Raw genomic sequence first — 5,251 nt, 5'->3', positions numbered from 1 at the left:
CGCCCCGCGAATCTTGATTCCTCTCCGTGTGAGTTGGTGTACGATATGAGAGCCTATGAAGCCTAAAGCATCCGTCACTAAAACGACTGGCAAGGGATATAAACAAAGGATTACCGTTTAAGGCTTTCAAGAGTTTATACAATACTAAACGGCACAAGCGCAGGTCTAAGAACGGCTTGTATATATTTTATGGGTGTATACCGAAACTACTTCAGGAGAGTTTTTACTTCTGACTGCTCTACTGAAAATGTCCCTCGTTTATTTGGCAGATATCCCCCCCCCCCGAAAAAATTAAAACAAATAAATAAAAATATTCATATTTATTGGACTGTACGAATTATGAATAACTATATTTAACAATTATATCTATGGGTAACTTTAACGAGAACCAAGTACCTACAACTGAAAAAGTATTAACACACATTCACATACTATGCACAAGACAGCCAAACGCCAAACCCTTAGTTGGCATTCTCGATTACAAAAATATCCGGGCATGGAACTTGGTGTGTGTGTGTGTGATCAATTGTTTGCAGACAAATCAGGGTTGAACTCTAACGGCAATATCCTTGCGAGCCATTTTCTTTCCGAGTACTTACAGGTGCATATACTAGTAATTAGCGTCTGCAAGGTAATGCTCTGTGCGTTAGAGAGAGAATATAGAAATGGATGGATAGATATGATTCTGATTTGAATAGTTTGATCTGCTCACCTGTAGGCGACTCTTTTGTTTCATCTTCCGTCTTAAACGAACTTGTCGAAAGCGATGTATTTCCGGCTTTGTCGTCTGTATTAATAAATGCATGCTTGAAATTGATAATGAAAAAACGTATTTCTTTTAAATTCATTCTGATAAAACTGTATGACTTATAGGAAAGAACCCCCCCCCCCCCCTCTTGTACTAACCTCATCTCAAACTTTGGCTATGTTTTGTATTTCATTCTAAAGGTACAGATAATATCAATTGTTTATGTTATGACCATCAGTACCCTGATAGCAGACTGACGTCTTAAAGACGTCATAAATTGGTCGTAAAGTGGTAAACACGTCGTACGTCGTATGGACGACGTAATTACGACGTCATTATGACGTCTTTATAAGACTATTTTTTTCCAAGATAATTTTTGTCGTATTAACGACGTCATAAAGACGTCATTTTGACGTCTTTAAAAGACTATTTTTTCCAAGCTAATTTTTGTCATATTGACGACGTGATAATGACGTCATTATGACGTCTTTAAAAGACTATTTTTTCCAAGATAATTTTTGTCGTATTAACGACGTCATAAAGACGTCATTTTCTCGTCTTTAAAAGACTTTTTTTCCCAAGCTTATTTTTGTCGTATTGACGACGTGATAACGACGTCATTATGACGTCTTTAAAAGACTATTTTTTTCAATGTAATGTTGTCGTATTTACGACGTGATAACGACGTCATTATGACGTCTTTAAAATACTCTTTTTTCCAAGCTAATTTTTGTCGTATCGACGACGTCATTATGACGTCTTTAAAAGACTAATTTTTTCAATGTAATGTCGTCGTATTGACGACGTGATAACGACGTCATTATGACGTCTTTAAAAGACTATTTTTTCCAAGCTAATTTTTGTCGTATCGACGACGTCATTATGACGTCTTTAAAAGACTATTTTTTCCAATGTAATGTTGTCGTATTGACGACGTGATAACGACGTCATTATGACGTCTCTAAAATACTAATTTTTCCAAGCTAATTTTTGTCGTATCGACGACGTCATTTTGACGTCTTTAAAAGACTATTTTGTTTCCAATGTAATGTTGTCGTATTGACGACGTGATAACGACGTCATCATGACGTCTTTAAAATACTATTTTTTCCAAGCTATTTGTTGTCGTATTGACGACGTCATTACGACGTCATTATGACTTCTTTTAAAGACTATTTATTCCAAGATAATTGTTGTCGTATCGACGACGTCATTACGACGTCTTTAAAAGACTATTTTTTCCAATATATTTTTTGTCGTATTGACAATGTCATTACGACGTAATTATGACCTCTTTTAAAGACTATTTTTCCAAGATATTTTATTGTCGTAAGGACGACGTTATAACGACGTCATTGTGACGTCTCTAATAACTTTTTTTTTCAAGATAATAATTGGGTTAAGACTACAACATCTAATATGAGCATAAGTCAAAGTAAATAGGGCAATTATCAGAATTAAAAATAGGGAACAACCCCCCCCCCCCCGCCCCCCCCCCCTCAAATGTCATTAGTCATTAATAGTGGACCAATTTCACACCAAGGTCTGCAATATCGATCAAGACTATACATGCTCGCATCTAGTTTGCTATTTCAAACGGGAATGTGTACGTACGTGTGTGTACAGGTACATTCAGCACTCAAGGCAATGCGTAGGACTACAATGCATTGCATTGCACTATACGATGTGTATGTAATGTATTTGAATTCAGAGTGAAAAAGCCGTTGCAAGAAGTATCGTCCTCCTGAATACTCTCGTTTTCTCCTGCAAATTTACAGTATGGGTAAGTCCTAGAATTACCTAATTTATTTACGAAAAGTACATAAATCTATAGTTACTGTTTTTTATTCTGAAAAGTTGATATGTAGACTCTTTGTTACTGTAATGCATGATCTTATGTCAGTGATAGTGAGCTCGGCCTTTCAACATTTGCTGACTAGATTCGAAATGTATGATCCCATATATGTATTTTTATGTAGGGTTTTGATTGATGGGATGCATGGCATGGGGCATCATTTAAAGCAAAAAAGTTTACTCATTTGCCTACACATGGGCTGCATGGCTTTAAAGGGAAATCTAACTCGAATATACAACTGCTCTAAAACTGAAAGAAAGCAGAAAAATAAGAGAAGCAAACTGATGAAAGTTTTGGCACTAGGTAGGTCTACTGCTAAGTCACACCTAAGATGGATAATACATGCAGTCACTCCTTTATTCCAAGCAATACTGTAGATCTACTACTAGTTCAGAATCATATCCAGACTTTTTGACCAGTGACCCATGGCGTGGCCGGTGAGAGTCCTAAAAATCTAAAACATAGGTCTAGATCGGCCTACCCCAAATCAAGCAAATATTCATGAAATGTTCAAATAATGCCGGTCATGATTTAAAAGTCGTTATGTTTCTAACCTGTTTCTGGTCAATTTTTCTTATTTTGGGGGGAGTATTTTTCGGGAAAAACGTTGATTGTAGTATACACTTTCTGACAGGTTGCACGGCAAACCGCTGCACAATACAAGTGCATACAGATGGAGGGTTGCGGGGGCACGTAAGTCTGCGTGAAGTGATCTACCTCCTCATTGTACGGTAGATAACTTCACACAGGCGTGCACCCGCCCGCAACCACCATCGGTATGCACTTGTAATGTGCAGCGGTTTACAGTGAAACCTGTGAGAAAGTGTACTATAGTACCGGCCCAGGCCCAAATGTTTGAAAATTGAACATTGCGTGTCGATACGTAGAGGAATAAAGCAGTGACTTGTGTCACAAACATTGCGTGTCGATACGTAGAGGAATAAAGCAGTGACTTGTGTCACAAACATGTAACCTTAAACAATTTGTTTCTATAGTCTTTAGACAGCAAATTTAGCTTATAGGCTACCGTATACAGAAATCTTATCTGGAAATAATCGGTTAGACCTGTAAATGGTAAACAAAATTCTTTCCCCACAGGCTGTTCAAAGAAGCTTGTAGTATTTGTGTTGCACATGCATACATTATCAACCTTTCATTTTGTTTTAACTTTATTCATTTTCTCATTTATTTGTAGGCATCTTTTTTTAACTTCTTTCGTCAAAGAAGTGGATTCAAAGCACATTGTGAGCAGTATATTGATGTGAAACCATGCAGAAATGCTACTTTCTCTCAACCTTGTGGATGTTCCCTACTTCCCTAAGGATCAGCAGCCTCTTGAAACAGGTGAAGCCATTATCGGTAAATGTGTACATGTACTTGTATTATTTCTGTGCATTTATTTGTCATATTGTGCATGATCACTGAGACACTGACGAATTAGACACTACATAATGGTTCATTTCATTTGAAAGGCTTATTTCAGTTATTTGTCCTAAGTTTCAAATATATTTATAATTCAATTAATTTTAGATCACTAAAACCTGCAGGTATGTTGCAATAACCGACAATATTATGTGAGTTTCAAACAGTGTTTTTTTACCCTTCAGCATAGGTCAAGGAGCTTTCATTCTACCCTCATCAGCAAACTACAGGAATACCAGTTTTCAGGCAATAGCCTGAATTCAGGCCCTGAGGAGTTATTTTCATACCATAGTTTAGGTTTTTTGTGTACAAGCTAGCTCATTCTAGGTGATTTTTCAGGTCCTCTGATCAATTCTAACTGGCATCCCTGAAACTAGAATTGTATTGATAATTAACCAAACAAAATCCTGAATCACGTTTTGCATTGCCCACAAATGTTTAAAACCCAAAGGTGTGTTGACTTTATGTTTGTGAGCAATAAGAAATTATTTCTGATAAATCTTACCAAGCAGTACTTTTCTGACAGAATTAATTATTTACGTTCCAGTTTTAAAATATATGAAAGTTTTTCTTAAATTGTATTCCTTTCTTTTTGCTTTATTCATGCATAAGAATTCCTTGCGTCTATGTTCCTTGGATCTGAAAACAGTGCATAATGCAGGAGATTCCACCCAAAAGCTAACCCACAAGTCCAAGCTGAAGTGGAATATTTCGCAAAATTTGATCTACACTCACCCGATAGCTTTACTGCTAGAGAAAGGTTATTTTTTCACTTCATTATACTTTATAGAGAGAGATTGGGGGAGAGGGAGGGGTGAGGTGTAGCCACAAACCTGAATGGATAAGCTGTAGAACTGAAATTTCCAGTCATGTTACTTGCAATTTTAATGAATTACAGGATTTACGAACTGACATAATAACGATTTGGGTAAAAGTCTAAAAGATTCCAGTATTTTGAGGATATTTGTAATTACTATTCATGAAGTTGACCTGTTTCATAATGTCTTATGCTCACCCCCCTCCCCCCACCCCATCCACTTCATATCAGTTCTTAAAACATGTTGCAAATTATATATACATTGTTGGTAGTAGAGAAAAATTGAGTGAGGTAAATGCAATACAAATCGAATCCATTATTAAGCAATTAAGACTTGTTCAGGTACGGCACGTGAACCTCCAACAAATTTCAAAAATGATGCAGTTTGGTTTTATGTGTAAAGTGAATG

General features: G+C 36.5%; 1 long non-coding RNA gene across 2 annotated transcripts; it reads left to right on the top strand.

Annotated features, from left to right (window-relative positions):
• The first annotated feature begins 2,245 nt into the window (after positions 1–2,245).
• Positions 2,246–5,251, top strand: LOC115927138. 2 transcript variants are annotated; one of them, XR_004065444.1, is made up of 3 exons: positions 2,246–2,531; positions 3,799–3,947; positions 4,638–5,251. It is a non-coding gene; the product is annotated as an uncharacterized LOC115927138 (long non-coding RNA). The 2 variants fall into 2 exon arrangements; XR_004065443.1 differs by having other exon boundaries at positions 3,799–3,962.

The sequence above is a fragment of the Strongylocentrotus purpuratus genome, unplaced genomic scaffold (assembly GCF_000002235.5).
Source record: "Strongylocentrotus purpuratus isolate Spur 01 unplaced genomic scaffold, Spur_5.0 spur5_scaffold_20, whole genome shotgun sequence".
Classification (NCBI taxonomy): domain Eukaryota; kingdom Metazoa; phylum Echinodermata; class Echinoidea; order Camarodonta; family Strongylocentrotidae; genus Strongylocentrotus; species Strongylocentrotus purpuratus.
Note: the sequence above shows the minus strand (reverse complement) of the source record. Positions and strands in the feature narration are given on the sequence as shown.